At 41.2% G+C, this 27,472-nt stretch overlaps 2 protein-coding genes across 11 annotated transcripts in view; one reads left to right on the forward strand and one right to left on the reverse strand.

The window, feature by feature from the left end:
* Positions 1 to 27,472, forward strand: part of CTNNA3 (catenin alpha 3) — a 1,751,094-nt gene that overhangs the window by 838,712 nt on the left and 884,910 nt on the right. The window lies entirely within an intron of this gene.
* The window catches only part of LRRTM3 (leucine rich repeat transmembrane neuronal 3), a 307,499-nt gene that overhangs the window by 257,102 nt on the left and 22,925 nt on the right, over positions 1 to 27,472 (reverse strand). Inside the window, exon 3 of one of the 6 annotated variants that reach the window (XR_004539092.1) lies at positions 17,140 to 17,321. The exons of the other annotated variants lie outside the window; for them this stretch is intronic. The gene's annotated coding sequence lies outside the window, so the exon portion shown is untranslated. The remainder of the gene's footprint in view (positions 1 to 17,139; positions 17,322 to 27,472) is intronic. 6 annotated transcript variants of the gene reach the window in all.

The following is a 27,472-nucleotide window of genomic DNA, read 5'->3' on the forward strand; positions in this document are numbered from 1 at the left end:
AAACTTGAAAATAAAACCATTCCCCCTACCTTTGTCATCTCCCTCCCTCCATGCTGTGCCTCCCTCTGGCGGGTGTCTAACCTTTTGACCAGCTCCAATCTGGCCATTTTATGCAGCCTGCGGTCAATGCCCCCAGTTTTACCTTGTGGCCAGCTCCTTCCTCCTCACAGCTGTAATGTGCACAGAGCCGCGTGTAACGGCTCCTCGTGCATCCTGCACCTGAACTGGAAGCCTTCTCTATGACATCACAATGTCAGAGGGAATGCTTCTGGATGAGGTGTTGGATGCGCGAGGAGCCACTACACGCAGCTCCGTGCACATTATGGCTGTGAGGAGGGAGCTGGCCACAAGGTAAAACTGGGGGCATTGGACCGCGAGCCGCACAAAAACGTCCAGGTGGGCTGGATGTGGCTCACGGACCTTGAATTTGACACCTGTGGGATAGAAAGTCAGGAGTCCCAAGGTAGAGCACCTTGTGGGCCAGGGTAAAGATGTTGTGCTTAATACAGAATGTTATGGGGAGCTAGTGATGTTATGCAAGAAGAGGAGTGACAAGAAGCAGAATTTAATAATTGAAATGTGAGAATCAAATGTCATTTCTGAATCTGTGATCCCAAGGTAGTGCAGTTTCCACAATGGAAGATTAGGGAATTTCTCAGTAATGGTGAGATAGGTTTTTGAGACACTCACCTAGAGACTAACTGTTTTGCAGGATTAAGAATAAGTTTATTAGAGGTGAGCCTGTCATCAATGACAATAATACAGCTATGGAGCGATGTCATATGTATACATATAGAACTTCACAAAGATAGACTGGATAAGAGTTGCCAAAGCACTAAGGAACAGATTGAACAGAAGGGGGAGGGGGGACAGACCTAAGATGGAAGGGAAGGTTGATGTGGGGAGCTGTATTTGAAAAGACAATTTGGAAAGAAAATAAGAAAACTATTGTAAAACAGTACCTGAAATGCCAAATGAATAGACTCTAGTCAGAATAAGGGAGTGATCCTCCAAGTGAAAAGTGGCAGTAAGATCAAGTGAATAAAAGTATACTGTTGCCTTTATCAAAGGCAGAGCATGTATCATTTAGGTCAGGATAGGTTCAGTAGAGTGGCCAGAATGAAAACCTGATTACCTGTAGTATGGATGAAGCAGATTTGAAGAGTCAACATGATTAGACCCTATAATACTAATTTTACTGTGTGTTTTGGAAAGGAAAGGGAGATTAGAAATAGGTCTATAGTTGTTTAGAACTGTGGGTCAAGGTTTTTTCAAAATGGGTTTAATGATGACATTCTTCCAGAAATAGGGGACAGTACTAGAGGAGAGGCTATTGTTGATGCAAAAGGGAGGAGAGCGTGAAGGGGAATAGCTAACCAACTAGAAGGACTTGGATCAAGGAGACAGGTGGTTTTCCTTGCATATTTGAAGCACTTAGTAAGGTTAAAGATGGGAGGTTAAAGGAGGACCATGAAGAAGAATTGAGTCAACATGGTGTGAGTAAAAGAAAGGGGGAATTGGGGGCTGGTGGGGAGGTTTTGGGCGAGTAGACGAGGATTGTAAAGCTATTGAGGCATGAAGAGAGATGGTTTTTATCAGCAAACTAGGCCTCAAAATGGGAGACAGTAATATCATCTGGATAAGTGAAAAATGGGGTAACAGAGGAAAGCTGGTTGACCAGAGTGTATAATTTCATATAACAGCTGGAAGATTTGCTAATGAGGTTTGTGTAATAGGTATGGTGCAGAAATCTAATCTGAATATGGTATTGCTGCACAAGTTGTTATGGCGCATTAGAGTCATGGCAGAGGGAACTCTGCACCAATTAGTGGAGGAGTTATTTCAAAAGTCATATGTGAGGCTGCTATAGGAACGCTTGGCAGACCCAGATAAAGGTGGAGCAGCAGCAAGTAAAGCCTCATGCAATGAGTAGTAGGCTTACTCAGTGACAGACATGGTCCAGCAAGGAACTAGGCAATGCAGGACGTTCAGCAGGGTTTGCTGTGAAAAGGGGAAGAAGCAGAAACCTCAAAGGAGAGTAAAGAGCCTTGTGGGGACAGTTAAGGAAAAGGAAATCAAAAAGTGGTCAGACTGTGGCAGCCAGATAGCACACAGTAAATGCAGTGTGCTACCTGGATAACATCTACACACTGCTCATGCCTTACCCTTTAGACTACTGCATGACATATCTCTCCATTTTAACCACACATTAATCCCAAAATTATATGAATGGTGCCCAAATTTGGCATATAATTGGATGACGATAGTTATGCACACAACATAATCAATGAAATTAGCAGTCAACTGGCAATACCTATCAATAATTGGCATTAACAAGCACTACTCGTGTGCTGTTGTACATGCAGCAGATTTACACCCCTATTCTACTGTATAAACAGCAAGCCTAACTTCTCTTGGGTGGAAATGCAAAGGGGGCGTTAACATGGGAGGGACAAAAGTTAGAAGGGTGCTCTGATTATTCTAGCATACACATTATAGAAAAGCTGCATTTACCTACCCAACTGCCACATTTAAATGCCATACATTTGACATCACTGATTGCATCTAAAGTTCGATGCATTGGACTTAGGCTGGTACGCTGTACCATTATAGAATACTAGTTTAGCATCCTTATTTTGACACCTGACTTTTGTTGGCTTAAATAGAATTTACCCCTAAGTGCTTAATGCACTTTAGTATAATGTGTAAGTACAAGAAGACATAGAGTTTGACAGCAAGTTACAGGATTTCCCAGATGAATTTCCTATGTACACTAGCTTTCCTGCATTACAAGGGGATTAATCTGGTAGGTTCTTTTCTAAACACAAGTAGAAATGTTGCCTGTATAAAATAGGAATAAAATATTTATGTATTTAAATTTTACAAACTTTAAAATTGGACAGCACATGTAGCCAAGCTAATCCAACAATATGGTAATTATCTTTTAATATAATATCCTGTCAACTATAATTTCACTACTTTAAGATGGGGAATACTCATCTAAATTTCCAGACCATTCAAACCACACCCATAAGAACATAAGAATTGCCACGGCTGGGTCAGACCAGTGGCCCATCGTGCCCAGCAGTCCGCTCCCATGGTGGCTCCTAGGTCAAAGACCAGCACCCTAACCGAGACCAGCCCTACCTGTGTACGTTCCAGTTCAGCAGGAACTTGTCTAACTTTGTCTTAAATCCATGGAGGGTGTTTTCCCCTACGACAGCCTCCGGAAGAGCGTTCCAGTTTTCTACCACTCTATGGGTGAAAAAGAACTTTCTTACATTTGTACGGAATCTATCCCCTTTTGACTTTAGAGAGTGCCCTCTTGTTCTCCCTACCTTGGAGAGGGTGAACAACCTGTCTTTATCTAGTATTCTACTCCCTTCATTATCTTGAACGTTTCAATCATGTCCCCTTTCAGTCTCCTCTTTTCAAGGGAGAAGAGGCCCAGTTTCTCTAATCTCTCACTGTACAACAACTCCTCCAGCCCCTTAACCATTTTAGTCGCTCTTTGCTGGACCCTTTCGAGTAGTACTGTGTCCTTCTTCAAGTACGGCGACCAGTGCTGGACGCAGTATTCCAAATGAGGGCATACTATGGCCCGGTACAGCGGCATGATAACCTTCTCTGATCTGTTCGTGATCCCCTTCTTAATCATTCCAAGCATTCTGTTTGTCCTTTTTGCTGCCACCACACAATGCGCGGACAGCTTCATCGACTTGTCGACCAGTACTCTCAAGTCTCATTCCTGGGGTGTCTCTCCAAGTACTGCACTAGACATCCTGTATTCATGTACAAGATTTTTGTTACCAACATGCATCACCTTACACTTGTCCACGTTAAACTTCATTTGCCATGTTGCGGCCCATTTCTCGAGCGTGTTTATGTCCTGTTGCAGGTCTTTGCAATCGTCCTGCGTCTTCATTACTCTGAATAATTTTGTATCATCTGCAAATTTAATCACCTCTCTCCTAGTTCCAATTTCCAGGTTGTTTATAAATATGTTGAAGAGCACAGGCCCAAGCACCGAACCCTGCGGCACTCCACTGGTGACGCTTTTCCAGTCCGAGTATTGTTCATTTACGCCCACTCTTTGTTTTCTATCTGCCAATCATGTTATTCCTCCTTGAAATTTCATCATCCCATTGTTTTACCCATAGTAAAGAACTGTTTTATGATTACCTGGGATCTTCACATGTAAATAGCACCTTCTTCTCAGTACACTTATTAAATCAGATGTCCTACCTCCGTGTCAGAGGATCACCAATAAAGCACACTTTTTTCACAAATGGACCTCAGAGTCCAAAGAATATTACTCACAAAGCCAAAAGGCTACAGAAGGAGTTAACCTGATCTTATCATTGGTCCACTCCGGGAAAACTGAGACAGAGAGTAAAATTAAGTGCTTACCAATGACAAAAGGGGATTACTCAACACAAAGGAAATTCAAATTGACAATTAAAGAGGTAAGTTTTATGTTCCAGGGTGTAGCATAAATATCCAGTATTCAATAAGGAAAGGAAATTCAGACTTAGCTTCAGCATTGTTGTATGGTGCAGTCCTTTCCAAATGAACGATTCAGCCGACGATTGTAATCCAAATTGAGACAGAAACTTCCTGCAAACACCCAGAACTAGGACAAATATTTCTCAACAACAGAATCCTTGTTTCGCTTGAACTACTGCGTCAGGAGAAGCACCTTATCTCCCTCTTAAACGGAGTTTTATTCCCTCCGTCTCGGCTTTCCCGGAGTGGACCAATGATAAGATCAGGCTAACACCTTCTGTAGCCTTTTGGCTCTGTGAGTGATATCCTTTGGACTCCGAGGTCGGTTTGTGAAAAAAGTGTGCTTTTTTGGTGATCCCCTGACACGGAGGTTAGACATCTGATTTAATAAGTGTACCGATGGTATAGGTCTCTTGGCTCTATTAATCGTGTCTATAATAAAATAGCACTTTCCTCACATGCATATGCTTCTGAAATGACCTCCATGTGTTCATATCTTGCTCTAAATTCTACTATATTCACTAATAAACTAGCTATATTTTAAATTGTAACTTTAAGCAGAAGATTAATTGTGCAATGTTATGACTGGAGGAAACCATTAAGATAAATTAACCCATATGTAAATCTGGTGGCATGTTAATTAACCCTATAATAAGAGATACACTGTAGTTAGCCTTGGATAATTAAATCATTTCTCACAATTATATTGAATCTTTCTGAATGTACTAAATACATTAAGACATTTTTGCCTGTATAAACAATCCAAGAAACATTACTATGCCCTCTGAATCAATTTTATCCTAGTAGCCATACTAGATTTGTTGCACTAACAAATTTCCTTGCAGCCATCCATTCTAATTGTGCTGATATTATTATAAAATGCTAGCGTAGATGCATTCGTGTATGGGCTGTTGAGGATCAAATAAACTCTGGTCAAAAAATGTTTTTTTTAGTTTACGAATGTTGAGAAAGGTTAGATCTTATTTCCATCAACGCCATTTTTTCTGTTTTGGTCCAATCAGCTAGATTACTGTAATGCTATCTATCTTAGCATCACAAAGATCTGCCTTCAAAGGTTGAAATTGATTCAGAATACCGCTGCGAAGTTGATCTATGGAAAGAGCAAGTTCGACCACATGACTCCTTTCTTTTTGAGCCTCCACTGGCTCCCGGTTCATCTTAGAATTCAATTTAAACGTGTATGTATTATTTTAAAGATTTTATATGGTATTTTTGCTCCTTTTGTTCCTCTATCATGAAATGTTTACAGATTTTCCTATGCGAGAGGTACCCAACAATTTAAGCTTTCCCTCCCTTCTAGGAAAGGAATCATAGGAATCAAATATTTTAGTCTTTCTTTGGTTTTTAAATTTTCTCAACTATGGAATGAACTTCCTTTAACCTTCAAAAACTTTCATATTTGCAAAATATTTAAAAAATTAATTCTCTTGCAATTTTGGTATACTTTTAATTAATTATTGTTAACCGTGTCAAGCTTCCTTTGGTTGATGACCCGGTATACAAAGCTAAGGGCTCCTTTTACTAAGGTGTGCTAGCGGTTTTAGCGCACACTACAATGCTGCGTGCGCTAAATGCTAATGCCTCCATATAGCTTGCGTTAGTATTTTTCGTTTAGCACGTGGTTTGTGTGCGCTAATCTTTTGCGCGAACTAAAAATGCTAGCGCACCTTAGTAAAAGGCGTCCTAAGTTTTAGTTTAGTTTACATAACTTCAAAGGCTCTATTTACTTAGCTGCACAAAGGTCTTGCAGTTACTGTATTGTAATTGCCAGAATTAATGTGCAGAAACTGTGAAACCTTCTATGTTAGCTACCGGTGTGTTTCCAGCAGGTTTCCTCACAGAGAAAAGTTTATAATTTTATAGGTTTAAACAAAACATATTCAAGTGATGCAATAAGCAAATAAATATAAGAATAAACACAAAAAAATAACCACTTTGCATCACTAAAGTCCACCATATTGAAAAGAGCCAAGTTTAGATTATTATCAGGAAATTCTTAGAGAACTTTTTCATAGATAAATTTATCTCATAAACACTTTCTGGGCCATATTCTATAAATGGCGTCCTGATTGTATGTGGCAGTAGGCATCCTACCACTGTATAACTAGCCAATTGGGACGCAGGTTTTCTAAAAAAATAAAACATTTTTTTAAAAACCAACCCGAGGCAGGCCACCTATACTGTAGGCATCAGTCACGGGTGCAGGGAGGCTCCTAGGGACACTTAAGCTTGAACAAGGCTGGGCGCAGGCATGGTTTCCCCTGGAAGTGGCCCTAGGCATCTCCCCCCCCCTCCCCACATACTGTCCGCAACAGGAGAGATGCCCAATCCCTCCTGCCGCATAACATGAAGCAATCCTTGGCAGGAGGGATGCCCAATCTCTCCTGCTGCAAACCTCTAAACAATTCCCTCCCTCCACTCCCTCCTTCTGGCACACCCCACACAAAACTTTTCCAGGCAGGAGGGATGCCCACTTCCTCCTGCCGGTAACCACCAAAAGGAGGGATGCCCAAACAGAGGGATGCCCACTTCCTCCTGCTAGCACACCCCTCCCCCACAACATCTCTGATAGGAGGGATGCCCACTCCCTTATGCCAGCACATCCCCAACATTTCCAGCAGAAGGAATGCCCACTCCCTCCTCCTGGCACCCTCTCCGAACCCCCATCCCTCAAAGCCCACCCAGACCCCCTCCTCATACCTTTAACAGGAAGGCCGGCCAGAGGGATGCCTACTCCCTCCAGCCATCAGGCCTACCTCTTAGGATGGCAGGCCTTCCCCTTTTCGGTGCATCCTGGGATGCACCAGTGAGGGACCTAAGGCCCTGATTAGTCCAGGCACCTAAGTCCCCTCCCATAGGAGGGGATTTAGGCACTTAGACCAACCGGAGTCTTAGACCTCCTTCCCATTGCATTCTGGTATGCATTGGGAGTGGCCTAAGACTCTGACTGGCCAGCTCCCTAAGGCCTCTTCCGGGGATGTTGTGGGGTGGAGGGAGTGCCGGAAAGAGGGAGAGGGCATCCCTCCTGCCAGGGATGTTGGGGGGGGTTCCCTGACACTACTGCTCAGCTGATCGCGGCAGGGAGATTCTCTTGCTATGAGCAGCTTAGAGGCAACATAATTCACTAAATAGCATCTGTGACATGGAAGCCAGAAAGAGAATCAGGGTGGTTAGACTGGGCTAGACATCTGTCTGTTAGGATAGATGCGATTCTATATAGGACGCCTGTATGCGATTCTCAAAAGCCACTTAGGCAGCTGCTGGGTCCGGGTGTCCTATACAGAATGTGTTTTCAAAACCACTTCCAGATGAAGTGAGGCCAGATGAGGCCTTCAACAGCTTAGCAGCCACAAAAGAATATAGCGAAATTGAACAAAAAAATATATATTTAACAGCTCTGTATTTTACAATATATTTACATGAAAATTTTAGTAAGTAAAGTGCACTGAATTGTAACACACCAGATTAACAACAAACATTCTCTAAGTAAGATATCACTAAATGGTTTTCATTACATTCAGAAACATCCTAATTTGATGGTATGGAAAAAAAAAGCCAAAGCACATTAACCTGAAGAGCCCATGTGAAAATGAATTCACTCTAATCCAGTCAAAACTACTCCTTCAGCAGCTGCTAGCTCTAGCAAGAGGAAGGAGTGGCCTAGTGGCTAGAAGAACAGCCTCAGCACCCTGAGGTTATGGGTTCAAACTCACACTGCTCATTGTGATGTTGGGCAAATCACTCAATCCTCCATTGCTTCAGGTACGTTAGATAGACTGTGAGCTCACCAGGACAGATAGGGAAAATGGTTGAGTATCTGATTGTAAACAATTTAGATCAGTGTTTCTCAACTTCTTCAAGCCAAGTACCCCCTGTCTAACAAATATCAACCAAGTAACCCCACCCAAGCTCCGCCCTAGACCTACCCAAGGTCCACCCCCTGACCCTTCCCCATAATAGTAGTAATTGTAATTTTTCATAAGGCTTTTGACAGTGTCCCACACCGTAGGTTATTGAACAAGATGAGTTCGTTGGGATTAGGGGAAACAATGACGGCATGGATTAAAGACTGGCTCAGTAGCAGACTTCAGAGGATGGGGTAAATGGTACTCCCTCCAAAACGTCAGAAGTGATCAGTGGAGTGCCGCAGGGCTCGGTCTTGGGTTCCATCCTATTTAATATCTTTGTACAGGACCTACCTCACGGACTTTGAGGTAAAATTGCATTATTTGCCGACGACGCTAAACTGTGCAACGTAGTGGGCAAAAGCACAATGCCCAACAGTATGACGCATGACCTACTCTTACCTGAATAATGGTCCGCAACTTGGCAACTGAGTTTTAATGCCAAAAAATGTAAAGTTATGCACCTTAGCAGCAGAAATCCATGCAGCACTTACATTCTGAATGGTGAGACCTTAACAAGAACTGCTGCAGAACGGGACCTAGGAGTAATCATTAGTGAAGATATGAAGACTGCCAATCAAGTAGAAAAAGCTTCATCCAAAGCTAGGCAAATGCTGGGATGCATCCGAAGAAGTTTTGTCAGCTGGAAGACCGAAGTTGTAATGCCATTGAACAGGTCCATGGTGAGACCTCATCTGGAATATTGTGTTCAATTTTGGAGGCCACATTATGAAAAGGATGTGCTGAGAGTGGAGTCGGTTCAGCGAATGGCCACCAGGATGGTCTCAGGACTCGAGGATCTCCCATATGAGGAATGTCTAGGTAAGTTGCAGCTATACTCTCTCGAGGAACGCAGAGAGGGGAGATATGATAGAGACGTTCAAATATGTTACTGGCCGTATTGAGGTAGAAGAAGATATCTTTTTCCTTACAGGACCTACGACAACAAGAGGGCATCTGTTGAAACTCAGGGGTTGGAGATTTCATAGCAACATTAGGAAGTATTTCTTCACCGAAAGGATGGTTGATCGTTGGAATGATCTTCCACTTCAGGTAATTGAGGCAAGCAACGTGCTCGATTTTAAGAAAAAAATGGGATAAGCATGTGGGTTCCCTTTGAGGAAGTGCTTGGTGGGGGGGGGGGTCCCTTAAAGTGGGCAGACTTGTTGGGCCGGTGGCCCTTTTCTGCCGTCATATTCTACGTTTCTATGTTTCATAATATAATCTTATTAACAATACATAATGGTAACCACAAAATTAAAAAAAACACAAAGCACACTGTACGCAGAGAAAATGTTATATCATCATTTACAGTTTTGGTTTTTTTTCCAAAGAGATCAAGGCAGATGACTTTAAAATATGCAATGTCACCTCAGCTACAAAAAAAATAGACAAATATAGTACAAAATATAGACAGTAGATGTTAATTCTCAAAACTGATTCATTTCGATCAATAAATTGAAAATAAAATCATTTTCCCTATCTTTGTTGTCTGGTGATTTTATTAGTCTCTGGTTGAACTTCCTTCTGACTGTGCATCCAACATTTCTTTCTTTCTGCCTGCTGCAAGCTTCCTCTCCTCTTCCGCCTTCTGGGTCAGCCCCACAGTCCGTGCAACACCAAGCTATCTCCAGCAATGAAGAGCCCTCCTGCTGCCTGTCAGGGACTCCGGAGTCTATACAAGGCCCAGCACTGGTGCTAGCTTAACTAACACAGAGCTTTCAAGTCTATATCGCTCATGAGGCCCTGTTGGTATCGCCCCTCTGACGCAAATTGGAGCCAACAGGACCTTCCCGAGCACATGGACGTGAAGGCTTTTCGGGGGATGGGGGCATGCCACTGGAGGAAGGCGTACGCGTATCGTGTGTTGAGAAACACTGATTTAGATAATCTTGATTATAATGGCATAGTAGGGCGGGCAACCACCCTGATGTAAATGGTGGGGGCACTGGCACCTCTCTGCCCTCCCTGCCACACTCATGCCCTCCCTTTCCCCCATACCTCTTTAAATCTTCACCAGCACGAGCAATTTCTCTGACCTGCTGCTCATGCTGGCCTGGCTCCTTTCTGAAATCATTTCCTGGTCATAGGGCCAGGAAGAGGCATCAGAGGGAAAGCCAATGCCAGCACGAGCAGCAGGCCGGAGAAGCTGCTCGTGCTGGTGAAGATTTAAAGAGGTACGGGGGAAAGGATGGTGCAAGTGTGATATGGGGAGTTGGAGGGCACATGGGGGTACCACCGCCCTGGGTGCCTCCTACTCTTCCTCCATAATTAGTGCAGCACTCCTAACTGTTGACTGTAGCTTCATTACTGAAACACAATATGATCCAATCACCACATCTCAGTCTGAAGAAATGCCAACACCAGCTATAGGCATTTTCTCAGTGCCTGTGAGACTTGATGGCACAGCTAGCTGCTTAGGGGGAAATTGCTGATCGGGACTGAGTATGACAGAGCTAAGAGATTCCAATGGTCCTCCTGTCTCCTACACAGCTTCCAAGTGTCCCAGACTGTTGCCTGTGTTAAACATATCGATCCACAGGGCCAGCAGGGCTACTTGTTGGAGACTGAGGGGTAGGCCGAAAACTTCCTATATGCAGGTAGCACTACCTCCACCCTAATACCTTCTTGGTGTCCCTCAAGATTTTTTAACAAACTAAGGAACTGATTAAGTGTTCTGCCCTCATTTTATGTGGACATTTGCTCAGTTTCTTATATAGGAACACGTTTAAGTTAAAATGTATAGGTAAGGTGTGATCTATGGACTTAAATTCCCAGAGGGTTTGGCTTCTCCCAGAGAGCTAGGCTGCAACCACAGAGCTTAAGCCCACCCTTCTTGTTCAGTCTGAGAGAGAACAGTTGTCATATTTTGTCCGATCGCATGGCTGTATGAGAACCTGAGTTTAGTATTATTACCCTTTATTTCTAACAATCTAACAAAGCTTAGTTTTATATCTAAGTCTGGAGAACAGTGCTATTTCCACAAGGTGTGGACCCCCACACCCCCCAGCTCCTTTTGAATAGGAGGGGCTGGTAGAGTGAGAAGATTCTGTGACAGAGTTGAATTGCTTTGAAGTCATCACTTGGGAGTGTTTATTCTTTATTTATTCTTTATTTCATGTTATTAAAGAAAGCTGCTCAAAAAATAGAGTCTGGCTGGTAACACTAAGATTACAGAAGTAAGGGTTGGCTGATTAGGAGCCTCTTACAGTTGTCAATATAACTCAGAGGAGTCCTTGCTGTCAGCACAAAAACCTGAGAAAATCCATAGTAAAGACTGTACAGCAGTGTCTCTCAAACTTTCTCAAGCCGGGGCACACTAAAGGCAGTGGCCATGGCTTGAGGCACCCAGAAATACGCGGACGTTGCCGCGATGACATCGTCATGGCAATATCTGCTCATGTGATGGGCCCTGAGATGCCAGTAGGGGGTGCCAGCAGGGAAGAGGGCCAGAGAGAAGCACTGGTGCCAGCTGATTGCCTACATCAATGTTTCTCAACTACTTCAAGCTAAGTACCCCCTAAGTCTAACAAATATCAACTGAGTACCCCAACCACAAACCTCCCTAGGCCCACCCAAGCTCTGCCCCAGATCCCATCCTCTTTACTAATTGTAATGCAATTTTTCCATTCATTTTTCCTATACATATAATATACACAGCAGATATAAATTCTCAAAACTGACTCATTTCAATCACTATATTGAAAATAAAACAATTTTACCTAGTGGCGAACCTCTGCAGGGTATTGTGATTAGCTTTAAAAGGTGAGACTGGGAGACTAGGGGGTGGGGGATAGCCGCAGGACACTAGAGAGAAGGGGGAAACATGCAGGCCTTCGGTGAATCGGGCAGCACTGGCGCTGTACCGCATAGGGAAGTCAGCTGGCAGGCACCTCTCTTCCTCATCAGTGTGCCATGGCACACTTGGAATCTCAGGAGGCACAAAGTTTGAGATACACTGCTGTACAGTAAGCTGTAGCTGTTTAGTGAGATTTAGGGCTCCTTTTACGAAGCCGCGTTAGCGGTTTATCACTTGTAATAGCGTGCGCTAATTTGCCGGCTGTGCTAGCCGCTACCACCTCCTCTTGAACAGGCGGTAGTTTTTCGGCTAGCGTAGGGGTTGGCGCGCGCTAAAAATGTGCGTGCGATAAAGCCGCTAACATGGCTTCGTAAGAGCCCTTAGTCAGCACACTAAGGTCTCCTTTTACTAAGGTGCGCTAGTGATTTTAGTGCGTGCTGAAGATTAGCGTGCACAAACCCCGCACTAAACGAAAAATACCAATGCAAGCTCTATAGAGGTGTTAGCGTCTAGCGAACCTGGCATTGTAAAAACCGCTAGCGCAACTTTGTAAAAGGAGCCCTACGTTTACATTAGAGTCGCGAGTTGCCAGCTTAGTGCAATTTCCTAAGGCAAGTGTGATGTCACATTTTTGTTCACCAATGCAGTAACCAAATTGTACATAAGTAGGTCCTGCACAAATTGTGCACTAACCTGAAAGAGCTGGTTGAAAGCAGCAGTTAGGATAGCCTGGATTTGGCGCTAAGGCCCTGAAGCAGTGGTTACCGGCCACGAAACGATCATCGGCCTGGCCTGTTTGTGTTCAGTGGTTTTTACCATTAATCATTCTCGGCTATTTTTTTGCTCCCACCTGCTAACTTTAAACTTGTGTGGAAGTTTTTTGCCTATGATGCTTGGTGGAAGAGTGTGGGTACACCTCTCCGTTTGTCTGAGGCTTTTCTTTTGCTTAAGTAATAAGCTAGCTTTCTTGGCTTGCTTTTGTTTTGGAGTGAAATTTTTGAATTTTTGTACTAACCTGAAAGAGCACATAGACATACTTACACAGGTCTGCGATAATAGCTAGAGCTGTGCAAATAATATCATTCCAGCACACGCATAGATGTATGCCAATGCAATTTTCTTCTGCTCAGACCTGTGCATAGCTTTAGTCTCCTTAGCATAAACCACAAACTTTCAATGATCCAGCTCTCAAAGCAGGCTTCTGCCTCAGTTGTCTTTTTTTTAAACTCATGCTCCTCATGGAGGCCAGAAAAAAATTGTGAATCGTGTATGCTGGCTACATAGAGAAGAAATAGGCATTACACCTCCATAAATGCTACTCCTCACACTTGATAGTACAGGCCTGACATTGTGCTCTGTTTTTCAGTCTTCTTCACACTACTTTGCATCTGCACTGAATAGCTAATAACCTCATTACTATGGTTTTCAATGTTTGGGCATTCCTTGTCACTCTACATGGTTCATATATTTTTCATGGGTCATACACATACAAGCTGCCAAATTTAAAATGTCAGAATTTACAACTACTATAAACCACATAAACTCAATTTAATGAAAGGCCCATCATACTCTTCTCTGCATCTGCAGAAGTAGCTAATAACATCATTACCACAGTTTTAAATGTTTGGGCTATTCCTTGTGCCAAAAAATAGTCTACATATTTTTGAAGATCATCACCGATACAAAAAAATATATATGCAGGTATATATATTGACATTGGGGGAGCGGAATACTGGTCAGCGCAATGCTACTGCAGGGAGAGCTTGAGGCGGCAGTGGGGGACATTGGGGAGAGGAAGGCTGATCGGCCCGGTAGATCAGGACGGCAACACGAGTCTATCATGGAGCCCGGGATGGGCTCCGTGATCTACTTGCATTGCCATCCCAATCTACCGGTCGATCGCGATCAACGTATTGGGCAACCCTGGTGAAACCGAGTTGAGCCTTTATTGACTGGAGGATGATCCAGTATATAAACTGAAAGATTGGAATGGAGGGCTTATATTAGGAGCATCTTTAAAAATCATTCTAGGGCTTATTTTGGAGATAGGTTTTATTTTCAGGGAAATATATATATATATATATATATATATACATTATATATATATATATATATATACACACACACACATATACACACATATATACACACACATACTTATATACATACTTTTCAATTTGGCAACTTGTATATATGTGAAAATAAAATAAAATAATTTTACCTAGTGGCGAACCTCTGCAGGCTATTGTGATTAGCTTTAAAAGGTGAGACTGGGAGACTAGGGGGTGGGGGGAAGCCGCAGGACACTAGAAAGAAGGGGGAAACATGCAGGCCTTTGCCAAATCCCTGAAAATAAAACCTATCTCCAAAATAAGCTCTAGCATGATTTTTAAAGATGCTCCTAATATAAGCCCTCCATTCCAATCTTTCAGTTTATATACTGGATCATCCTCCAGTCAATAAAGGCTCAACTCGGTTTCACCAGGGTTGCCCAATACGTTGATCGCGATCGACCGGTAGATTGGGATGGCAATGCAAGTTGATCATGGAGCCCATCCCGGGCTCCGTGATAGACTCGTGTTGCCGTCCTGATCTACCGGGCCGATCAGCCTTCCTCTCCCCGATGTCCCCCACTGCCGCCCCAAGCTCTCCCTGCAGTAGCATTGCGCTGACCAGTATTCCACTCCCCAATGTCAATTCTGACATCAGAGAGGAAGTTCTGGGCCTGCCAATCGCTGCCTGGCTGGCCCGGAACTTCCTTTCCGATGTCAGAATTGATGTCAGGGAGCGGAATGCTGGTGAGTGCGATGCTTCTGCAGGGAGAGCTTGGGGCAGCGGCAGCTTGGGGGGCCTGTTCCCCGATGGCGGTGGCAAACCTTGTGGCTTGGGGGAGGGCAGGGAGAAAGAAAGGAGGCAGGCAGGGAGACAGAAAGAAGGGGGGCAGGGAGACAAAGAAAGAAGGGGAACAGGGAGACAAAAAGAAAGGGTGCATGGAGAGAGAGAGTTAAAGAAAGAAAGAAAGGGAGGCAGGGAGACAGAAAGAAAAATGGGGGATGGGAGATAGAAGAAAAAGTTTGGGGGAGAGAATGAGGTCTGGAGGAGAGGAAGCATACAGGAGGCTGAAAGAAGGGAAGAAATATTGGATGCACAGTCAGAAGAAGAAAGTGCAAGAGACTCCTGAAATCACCAAACAAAAGGTAGGAAAAATGATTTTATTTTCAGTTTAATGATCAAATTGTGTCCGTTTTGAGAATTTATATCTGCTGTCTATATTTTGCACTATGGCTCCCTTTAGCGCAGGGAGCCTATGAGCGTTGAGAGCAGCGCAGGGCATTCAGCGCAGCTCCCTGTGCTAAAAACTGCTATTGTGGTTTAGTAAAAAGGGAGGGGGTATATTTGTCTATTTTTGTATGGATGTTACTGAGGTGACTGAGGTGACATTGCATAGCCATCTGTCTTGACCTCTTTGAAAAAAAAAAAAAGGGAATATGAATGATAAATTAACATTTTCTCTGCCTTTCAGTGTGCTTTGTGTTTGTTTGGTATTTTTTATTTTATTGTTCATAGATCATTTTGACTTGGTCATTTTAAAAGTAGCTCGCAAGCCCAAAAAGTGTGGGCAACCCAATAAGAGGTTGCAATAGTTTATTCAAATAAAATTAATTATGTAACAATTTTTTGAAAAGAAAAACCCTACCCATAAAATAATCCCTAGTTAAGATTGACCCCCGAAGCCCCCCACCCCCGAATGTCCACGACACTGCTCCCGATTCTCCAAACTCGATTCAGCCACCCCCACCCCAGTGAGATCTGACATGCCTCTGCTCCGACGCCTCCTAAAGCAGCAGTGATGCAGCAGAGGGAAGGCCCAGGTTGGGAAGGCCCCAGTGGGAAGGCCATGAAACAGCCTGTTCAGAGCGCTGCCACAGCTGCTATTTTTGGAGGTCTAGGAGCAGAGGTATGTCAGTCTCACGGTGGGAGGGTCGGTGGGATTCTGCTGCACAGGGGATGGGAGGGAGGGATAGAAAGATCCTGCACAAGAGGATGGGTGAGAGGGGAGGAAAGATGCTGCACATGAGGGAGGGAGAAAGGAAAGAGGAAGAATTGGGGTGGAGGAGAGGAAGGGAGAGATGATTGTTGTACATGAAATGAAAAAAAATAAAATAAAATCCTCCGAAAATAAGCCCTAATGCATTTTTTTGACCCAAAATTAATATGATACCGTCTTATTTTGGGGGAAACACGGTACTATAAATCATACAATCCCCACTTAATAAAAGGCCTATCTAATCTGTCCTGTTTAGGGGGAAGTTATCAAAATGGCTGTGAGAGAATATATAAGATTACGAGATTTTCCGCCTTCCAGGCCCGCCCCGTCCTGTCCTATCCATCCCTGCCCCACCCTCTAACACCCCTACCATCAGCTCCCCGACATTACCTATCCCAGGAAATCTCCTTCAACATCTCACCAAGCAGCAAGTCATAGAAAAACGGTTATAGTCCCAATTCCTGCCTCAATGTTCTATGCAAAATTGGTCTTTATGTGTTGACAAACTGCAAGTTTATTGAAAAATTGTAGGTAAAGGTCAAATTCTTACCTAAATGTGGTTAAAAGATCAACTAACAACATAGTGCAAAACAAAGAAACAAAGAAACAAAAAAAAATAGGGTGACATTTTCAATGCAGATTACCGTTAAAATGGATTATTTTAGCACAGGTCCAATTTTATGCAATAAAACCTAGTTATTAATAACCCAAATTAACAGTAAAATAACCCATCTTAATGGTAGCTCACTGTGATAGCAAGAGCAAAATGGAGTACTGAGCCGTTACAGAAAGCTGGACCATGTATGGAATTTAAACAAGAATTCTTTATTTCTTGAACCAAAATGTTAAAGTTTGCTTACTGCACAGGCAAGTTATCTTGCACATAGAGTTATTGTAAAGTCAGCAATCGTTTTTGGAGTTGATGGGAGGGATCTTGGAGGGTGGGGGATCATATCTTGTTGGTGCAGTGGGAAAAAAAGTAATAAATTCAGGCTGCTACCAGGTATTTATGTGGGTCCTGGCCAGTCTTCAGTGCCAGCACCTGCAGATGTAACAGAACAAAGTTAGGACTATTATGAGTATTTATGTAATCCTACATGCTCAGTTAGGCATAGGCTCTGAATACTGACAGCACCTCCATAATGGCTCTCTCTGTCTCTGCCTCCAGAACGTTCTCTCTCCTGCTCAGCTTTTGATTCAGTGATACTGCCCAGTTAAATATTGTGGAATTCACCACATTCCAGCCTGTATAAATATCCCTCTCCATTGGCTATCTAAAATTTGACACCATGTCTGCTTTCAGTTTACAATACAATTAGTTATTCTTTCATTATATGTATGTTTTTTTATCCTTTGTAAATCAGTATTTATATTTATTTTAAATGCCTCCATAATGTTTTTTCATATACATTATCACTATCAGAATTTCAAGTGCTGTTGTATATACAGACTAGGGGACACTCAAAGTTTCAGGGAAATACTTTTAAAAACAATAGGATGAATTTTTTTTTCCACTCAGAGATAGTTAAGCTCTGGAATACATTGCCAGAGGTTGTGGTAAGAGCGGATAGTTTAGCTGGTTTTAAGAAAGGTTTGGACAAGTTCCTGGAGGAAAAGACCATAGTCTGTAATTGAGAAAGACATGGGGGAAGCCACTGTTTGCCCTGGATCGGTAGCATGGAATATTGCTACTCCTTGGGTTTTGGCCAGTTACTAGTGACCTGGTTTGGCCACCGTGAGAACGGACCATTGGTCTAACCCAGTAAGGCTATTCTTATGTTCTTATAGAGTTCTTATAGACACAAGGAGCAGCATGGGTTTGAACCCACAACCTCAAAGTACTGAGGCTGTAGATTTTAACCACTGCACCACACTCTCCCCTCCATTTATAATGCTGCTATAGAAAGATGAAAGGTAATGAAAATGTATCCCTGCTAAATAGGAAGCAGAATACTACAATCCCTGGAAGGTGTTTTTGTCATAGGGGAAAACACCCTCCAGGGATTCAAGACAAAGTTAGACAAGTTCCTACTGAACCAGAATGTACGCAGGTAGAGCTAGTTTCACTTAGGGTGTTGGTCTTTGACCAAGGGCCGCTGCGCGAGCTCAAGCCCTCTTGCCCCGATCGTGTCGGGGAGTCGGCAGTCCTTCGGGGTGGGGGTGCGGGTGCGTGCGAGCGGTCCTGCGGGGGGGGGGGGGGGGTGAATCGGACGTCGGGGGGGGAACTATATAAAAAAAAATTTGTACAACGCGCTCACGCGTATACCGCGCAAGGGTATGCACGGTTTGTAAAAACACGTATAACGCGCGCGTTATATGCGTGAAAATACGGTACTCTATCAACATGTAACTTGCCTTGTGCTTGAATTTAAAAAGAAGATTAATTCTAAATTCTAAACCCAAATGCTATGTGTGTCACCAGTATCACATGCCTGTGAATTAATATATCTTTCTCCATATTGTGACTGCTGCACTGTATCTATGGCATACACAGATCTTATTGAATGTCTAGTCTTTATTTTTGTTGAAATAGGGAAATTAGCATGCATAGAGGTGAATAATAAAGCAACAAACATGGGGCAGTTAAAAGGTTGCATTGTCCAGGATGTTAGGAGGTCATGCGTTTCACACTGTGGAGTGGACATATTGATAGCACAGAATGAATGCTAAACACAATAGCTTTTTCTCAAAATAAGTTACTGAACACCCACTCAGATGTCAAATGTAGTGTTTACCCAGGAGAGTATTTCAACAGGTTGAACAATAAACTGTATTGAACTTTGAGCACAAAGATTTCTCTTTTATGCTCAATAGAGAATGCTAGAAGACTAATCTTCACAAATTAATTGCCATGTACTATCTTTTCAAAACATTAGAAGATCCACGAGATATTTATTTTTTCTTGAATCACATTTAGGGAGGATTCATCAAGGAGCGCTAACCAGGTCACTAGTATCTGGCCAAAACCCAAACAGTAGCAACATTCCAAGCTACCGATCCAGGGCAAGCAGAGGCTTCCCCTATGTCTTAACAACAGACTATGACATTTCCTCCAGGAATTTGTCCAAACCTTTCTTAATGTACCCCCTTAATATACTACTTCAGTGCATGAGACTAAGGCAAGTTATACATCATAAAATCTCAACAAATACAATTTCATATACAAAGCAATGCTTAATAAGTCTAATCTCCACTTCTACAAAAATTAAAAACAAACAACCCCTTTCCCAAGTATCCCAAAATATGACACCACAGAAAGCAATCTCATTCAGTTTCAACTTTGGTAAAACTCAACCTAGCTCTTTGTCTTAACCTTCTGATCCTCTTACCCTAGCATATATTCTCCTCAAACTCCTCAATTTTAAAAGCTTCTGCAAACAACGATTTGGTCCTATTTTGTATATCATATTTGCATCCAAGGTAAAATACAAAGAATTCTATAGGTTAGGGGCATAGATGGCACATGCCTGCTTCCTCACACATTCCAGTTTAGCTTGTCCAGGTATCAACTAATTTATATGCTGGGAGGAACACAAGTCACTATTTGGCACATTGGAGTGAATAAGTGGTCCATTATTAATGGTCCTTTTACTAAGCTGTGGCAAAAACTGGCCTTAGCGAGCCTTTATGTGGGTTTTCCTAATTGCTAAAGCCATTATTACTGCAGTCTTAAAATAGCTACTTTTCTTCTTTTTTTTAATGGGCATGCACTAATATTTATTTATTATTTTTTTTTAAACATCAAAATGGTTTGTGATACTAATTTATAATGAGGGTAGAAAAAAAAAAAAAAAACAACTTTGGACATGAAACTACCACCTTACTAGGTTATAAAAAGGTAAAAACCTTAAACAGCTCCTGCTCCAATCATTGGCATAAAAATCTTCCCCTCCCAAAAATATTTTTCTTTTTTTCACAGTTTCTAAAGAAATGTTCGTGATTTATAAAATATCGTTTCCATAGCTCATCGTTATAAAAGTGCTATACATCCATAGTTCATCACACATTTCTTCAAAAAAATATTGCATTTAAAAATAAAATTTCGATGTCACTCTGTGTCATTTCAATTGCTCAGGCACCACATAGTCAAGAAAGGTAACAGTATAAAAATATAACAATCACTTAGCTCCAAGATTGGATCCTTATATCACACTTCTTCCTCCTTTTTCAGGCTTCCAATTCAGTAGTTCCTATCCATGCCACTTCCTCTATCTATCTGACACAGCTAGCGTTTCATAGTAAATAAAGTTTTTTACTGCTGCATCAAGGCTTCAAGTCCCTAATCTAACATTTATTGCTAACCTACATTATCCAATCGAATTGTACACAAATTGGGCATATGCCCAAATTCGTACACATAATTTTTAGTACCTTTTATAGAATTAGGCTTAGTGAAAGCTCTTAAATGTGTTTATACCTCAAACTGATTTAAAATAAGTGACTATTATGATATATTTCATTACAGCTAAAAATAAATGCATTTGTATGCTTTAGTACTTCAGCCTCTTATGGAGCTATGTACTAAATAAAGCTCATTCAAATAAGTACATTATTGCAGTACTTTCATGAGAGGGCAATTATTAGGGCCTTATTTACTAATTTGTGCAAGCTACTAACATAGCACTTACATGTGCAGCTCTGTTCATGCTACACCTTAATGTTTTAGATGATATGTTAAATGTGTCATTAACAGTTAACATGGAATGAGTTATAGCAGGGGTAGGGAACTCCGGTCCTTGAGAGCCGTATTCCAGTCGGGTTTTCAGGATTTCCCCAATGAATATGAATTGAAAGCAGTGCAAGCAAATAGATATCATGCATATTCATTGGGGAAATCCTGAAAACCTGACTGGAATACAGCTCTTGAGGACCGGAGTTCCCTACCCCTGAGATAGAGAATGAAGGGACTATATCTTAACAGTTAACACAAATGTAGTTATAACACATTAGCTCTGAAGTGGCATATAAAATGACACAATTATTGCCATCTGAATAGGTATAGCTGAAGCTAACTGCATCACATTATCAGCACTGTAACTAATATGCATTAAAATAAACTACGATTATTGACAGAATGGAAAACTGTTGCTTCAAAAAAGATACTATCCCTGAACTATAGCATCATTTTTTCAGATTTGTTAACTAAGTTGCCATCTGATCTGTAATTTTCAAGTCATACACTGGGCAAGGATCATGATCACAAGTGCCCTTTGCAAACCTAACCAAGTATTGTGGCAGGGATAAGGTTAAGGAACATGACCCGCCAAGTCCTCTACAAAGCACCAGGCGAGCAGTCTCTGGATTGGCCATATTGGAATTGGAGGAATCAATAAACAGATCCAAAATCAAAGTTACTCTGTCTCACTTATTTATTGCATCCCTTTAGGGCACTAAAGGCAAAACAAAAATTTTATCTCTACTGTACTTACGTTGTTCCAACCACAGTTCCAAAATACTTCAGCTTTGTATCCAAACTGGGTAACTCCCAAAATTAAAACTCCAAAAAGCTCAAACAAATAGCCATTCAAATACAGTTCCAAACATTGTAGCTGCTTGAATTTTTGGCTATAAAAATTCTTCCTTGGTTGCTTTCACCAAGGCTTTCACAGTCCATCCCCCTTGGGCAATAGGGCTTGGCCCTTCTCTGAAGAAGTGCGAGGCTTTTGGCTCCCTCTCTACTCTTTGGAGTCAAATGGCCTCTTGCTATTACTACTGAAAATTCTTCTACAATTTTTCAACATTAAACAGCAGCAGTATTACAAGTAACTCTGGCTCTATCACCTCACTTGCTGTGTTATCAGCAGCTGTTCACTGAACCCTAATTCTAGCTCTAGGTTCAGTGTGAAGGGACTATCCTCCCAATAAGATAGTAATCCCTCCCCAAATCCCCTCATATGAGGTTTAAGTTATTTCTCTGACCACTACTCACATAGCATAGCAGAAAGGAAAGAAAGAGTTACCGATTCTCCCTCCCCCACACTGCAGCTCCTCATGGCAAGTAACAGGAAAATACTTCCTTAAGCTTTTTAGCTTTTACCTCTTTCCTTTAAACTAGCACTGCACTGTTTTAACAATGCACTCCTTATTTAGTATAAGGCAAGAAAATCTCATAGCCACACTTACGGTAATTCAGTTTTTAGAGGAAAATGTATTACTCACAATATGTTAACTAAACAGCTCTCTTGTGTCTTCCCCTGTTTCCCATAACATTTCTAGCTCATCTCCAGTACCAACAGAAACATTCTCTTCAATATCCATACATTCTTCTATGTCCAATATTCATACATTCTTCTGCCTCACTTTCTCCTGATTCAGAAATAATTTCTACATCCTGGAACTTTTGCATATGGCTCCTAACCTGTGTAGGTTCTTTGACCTCCTTAAGACTCAGAGGTTCTATGGCAGTAATAGCTCCTTCAGCCTTTCTCCCATGACTGGCTTGTGCTAAGGGCTTTTGCCTTTGGTTTCCAACATGTAGTGCAGCTATCTCTCTCTCTCTCTCTGTTTCCCACCTGCTTAATCAGGCTCACAGGTGAAACAGGAGCTCTCATTGGCTGAGACCCAGAGTACTTGCCTACTTGTCGCAGAATGTTCTACTGTAGTTTTGCTTGAACCGTTTTCTCCACCCTATCCCCTCTTTTCTGTCTAACTAGTGCAGGAGGTGTGTAAGATGTGGACTGACTTACCCTCCCATGCTCCTCAGGCAAGAATGAATAAACCTGTGGTATAGAAATACATTTCTGCAGCCTTTGGCTTCAACTGATTAATACTGACTTTGGGTCTCTCTCTCTCTAGTGACAGGGCAGGTCCCTTTAGTACCTGGCTGAAACGTAGGGATTTCTCTGCTTTTAGGCTTTTCCCTGTCACAGTATATATGAATAGTTTGCTCAAACTCTTCCAAGAAATCTGTCCAGACTAATGATTTAGATGTAACAAGAAGCACATAATGAAGGATATAGAGGTCATTACTGGTTGTAACACCTCATTTTAAGCCCCATTCTCTATTCTTATAACCTGAATGAGCCAAATTGTAAACTAAAGGATACTTGTCAGAATCCATACACAGAAAGGGAATGGTTTTGCCAATGGAAGCTTTTTATCCTTCAACAGTTTCTTTATTTTTTAATTATTTAAAATATTTATAAATGTGCTTACAAACTTAAGTGGCTCACAATAAAACATACATGATATCAGTAAGCAAAACACAATCATCAAAAACAAAACAAAACTTAACCATCAAATACTAAAATCAAAAGAAATCATCCTTCTTAATTTGCTGATAAACCTGTGGTTTCCAAAGGATTCTATCATCATTAGGCCTTGACCCATCAAACTCTTTTCTAATACTTTTACTGAACATTTTAAACCTCAGTCATTAAACCAATGTGGCCTATTGCTCTGCGAAGTCCTAATTTCCATCAGCAGAGCCACTTTATCAAATTTAGTTAATACCACATTGCAAAACTCCATATGATTCTCTAGAGTCAGATTCTACCCATCATCATGTCTGCAAAAAATAGACTCAGTGTTACCACTACTTAAACATGGTTTGAGAAGTAAGAGCCAAAAATGCCAATCAGCTCAAATTCTAAAAGAAAGAAATTTGACTAGTATATTGGTGTAGGCGTGCAATCATCTACCTGTACTACGAGGGTCATTTTTTTTTTTTTAATTTACATGTTTTTGGGTTTTTTTTCCAAGTATTTATTTACAATTCTTCAATATAGTCTCCTTACTTAGCAATGACTGAGTCCCAAAGTCTTGGAAGCTTCATTATTATATCCAAGACACCGTTTTTGTTCAGTTACTGAATGGCTCGGGTACTGGCGGAAAAAAAGCTCTTCCAGAGATGCAAAAGGATGTCCACGTATAGGTTGTTTCAACTTTGGAAAAAGGTCAAAGTCTGGTAGACTCATGTTTGGACTGTAGGGAGCATGTGGTAACACCTCCCAGCCGTATTTGTGTAGTTTTTCAATGATGAGTGGAGAGCTCCATCTTCCCCATGGCCAAAAAAATTTTGGTGAGCTCAATCAAAAGTCAAACAAATGATGATTTTTGCTTATGATCATGAAGGCATCATCATTATAGACAAAGTTCCATGTGGAAGAAGTGTCACAGCAGTGTATTATCATGATTTTTTTTGCAAAACATGCGCAGAAGAATGCACAAAACCCGACCTCAGTTGCTCTTGGCTTGGCCACTCATTCTTCATGACAACGCTCGCTCGCACATAGGGAATATCGTCATTGAAAAACTACACAAATATGGCTGGGAGGTGTTACCTCATGCTCCCTACAGTTCAGACACGAGTCCGCCAGACTTCGATCTTTTTCCAAAGTTGAAACAACCTATGCATGGACATCCTTTTGCATCTCTGGAAGAGCTTTTTTTTCCACTGGTACCCGAGCCATTCAGCAACTGAACAAAAACATTATCTTGGATGGAATAATGAAGCTTCCAAGATCCTGGGTCTCGGTCATTGCAAAGCAGGGAGACTATATTAAAGGATTGTAAATAAATACTTGAAAAAATAAAAAATAACTTGTAAATAAAAAAAAATAGTGCGCCTTATTTATGAAATGACACTCGTAGATAAGAGTGTGAGCCTGCCGGGACAGATAGGGAAAAATTATTTGAGTACCTGAATAATTTGTAATCTGCATAGAATTGTTGGATATGCGGAATATAAATAAATAAATAAATAAATAAAATAAAGTGCCTTTTTCAGAGGACAAAAACATTACATCCAACCAATGTCTTACCCCCAACCTGTAGATACATGGTTAAGCTGTATCAAACCAATATCCATAACTGCATAATGCATAATGACCTACTTTAGATTATCCCTCTTCCTCCACATGCAAGATATTGTCCCCCCAGTAACAATTTTTGAAAATTAATACTAAAAGTAGTTACCAAAGCACACAATTCAAAGAGAGGGGTTAGAATTTGTCAAGGAAGAGCATGCACCAATTAACAAAAAAAATCCCACTTATATCTGGTAGAAAAATTTGGGCGCATTCTGTATCGGTGGAAGGAACACTCATAGAAACATAGAAACATAGAAGATGATGGCAGAAAAGGGCTACAGCCCATCAAGTCTGCCCACTCTGCTTACCCATCCCCTGTCTATGCCCTAATGACCCAATTTTCTTATCTTGACCCTCATAGGGATCCCACATGGGTATCCCATTTATTCTTAAAGTCTGGCACGCTGTCTGCCTCCATCACCTGCACTGGAAGCTTAATGGATGCTTTTAAATGTAATTTTAAAAAACTGCATTTTCCCTTGCTAGAACAATTTCATAATCTGGAAGACAAATTGCACAATCCATAGATACTTCTTCACCCAACCAGATCACAACACTAAAAAACCTGTCATACTCAGCATCCTTATGGGTCATTTTACTAAGTCGCTCTAGCCGTTTTAGCATGCGCTCAGGGCCGGATTTAAATGAAAAGAGGCCATAGGCTATTCCACTTATGAGGCCCTTTCACCTCCCATTTTTAAGTTTGTAAATTACATGAGAGATAATAAAATACATCATTACTGTGATATATATCAATATGTTAAATGAAACATGTTGTTATTGGTACTAACTTTTATAAAAAATGTGACAAGGATAATAAATAAAAAAAAGTCAAAAACACTTATTTGGACATTTATTCTCAGCACCATATATAATACTTGTAACAATAACTAATCAAACATAACACACAACATTTACAAAGAAATAAAATTCAAAATCTCACAGAAGCACACCTCACGCCACCAGGACTCACGATATTTCAACAGCGCATGCGCACTCTAGGATTTTATTATTTATGATATAATCATGAAAATATAAAATAAAGCACATAATATAAATTTTAAAATATATAAATTAAAACATATGTTAAGAATTTACTTAGAATTCCGTGAAATGAAAATATTGTCACAAAAATTTTTTCAATAGTCTATAAACACTTCACTAAAGTATTGAACCTACTGAACTCAAAAGGCGAGAATCAAATGATTGTGTACGCAATCCTAAAATTAGAATCTTTTCTAATAACATTAACACGTGTTTCATATTATCGAAGTAACACGAATATAACCAAACGTCAGGATATCAATAGGTCTGTTTGTTTGTATATACTAGATTGCACCAAAGTATAGTTCATACGTTCACTGATTGCTATGGCAAATATTGATGTGCCTTATGCTACTAAGCTCTGGTTTGTTCTTGCATAAATAAAGTGCAGATTGGTGTAGATTGGAACAGACAAACGAACAGACCCAATGAGCCAAATGCGTTGATCTTAACCAGTACATTTTTATGTTTGTTTATTAGTCATTATTTTCATTTTTTTGTTTATTAGTCCTTATTTTCGGTTCAGTGTTTTAGTGTTCACTGTTTTTAGAACAGTGAAATTTTAATTTTGCTAACAATTTGAATGTAGGCCCCTCTTGATCTTGAGGCCCTAGGCTGAAGCCTAGTTAGCCTATAGGAAAATCCGGCCCTGCATGCGCTAAACGCTAATGTGTCCATTATATTCCATGGACATGTTAGCATTTAGAGCACATTAATATTTAGCGTGCGCTAAAACGGCTAGCGCACCTTTGTAAAAGGACCCCTTAATTAAGTCATATATCAACAGTCTTATTATTTGGTAACAGCATTAAAATAAACACATTTTCAGATACAAAGGGGCACAACTATTAGAAACAGTAGTTATTGGAATTATTCTCAGCTGGTATGAGTAATCAGAAAATAGAATCAGAAAATAATATTAAAGATTGAACTAGGCCAGTTACTGGGCAGACTTGTACGGTCTGTGTCTGTGCATGGCCGTTTGGAGGAGGATGGGCAGGGGAGGGCTTCAATGGCTGGGAGGGTGTAGATGGGCTGGAGTAAGTCTTAACAGAGATTTCGGCAGTTGGAACCCAAGCACAGTACCGGGTAAAGCTTTGGATTCTCACCCAGAAATAGCTAAGAAGGAAAAAATAAATAAATAAATAATTTAAATTGAATCAGATTGGGCAGACTGGATGGACCATTCGGGTCTTTATCTGCCGTCATCTACTATGTTACTATGTTACTATGTAAGATAGTAGGGCCCTTTTTTTAACCTGCTCTAATGGTGCCCCATGGTTAAACCAGAGGGATGATAACATAAGTAAAGCGCTTCCCCCATGTTTAGGAGAAAAAG

This window comes from Geotrypetes seraphini, chromosome 4 (genome assembly GCF_902459505.1).
Source record: "Geotrypetes seraphini chromosome 4, aGeoSer1.1, whole genome shotgun sequence".
In the NCBI taxonomy this organism is placed as follows: domain Eukaryota; kingdom Metazoa; phylum Chordata; class Amphibia; order Gymnophiona; family Dermophiidae; genus Geotrypetes; species Geotrypetes seraphini.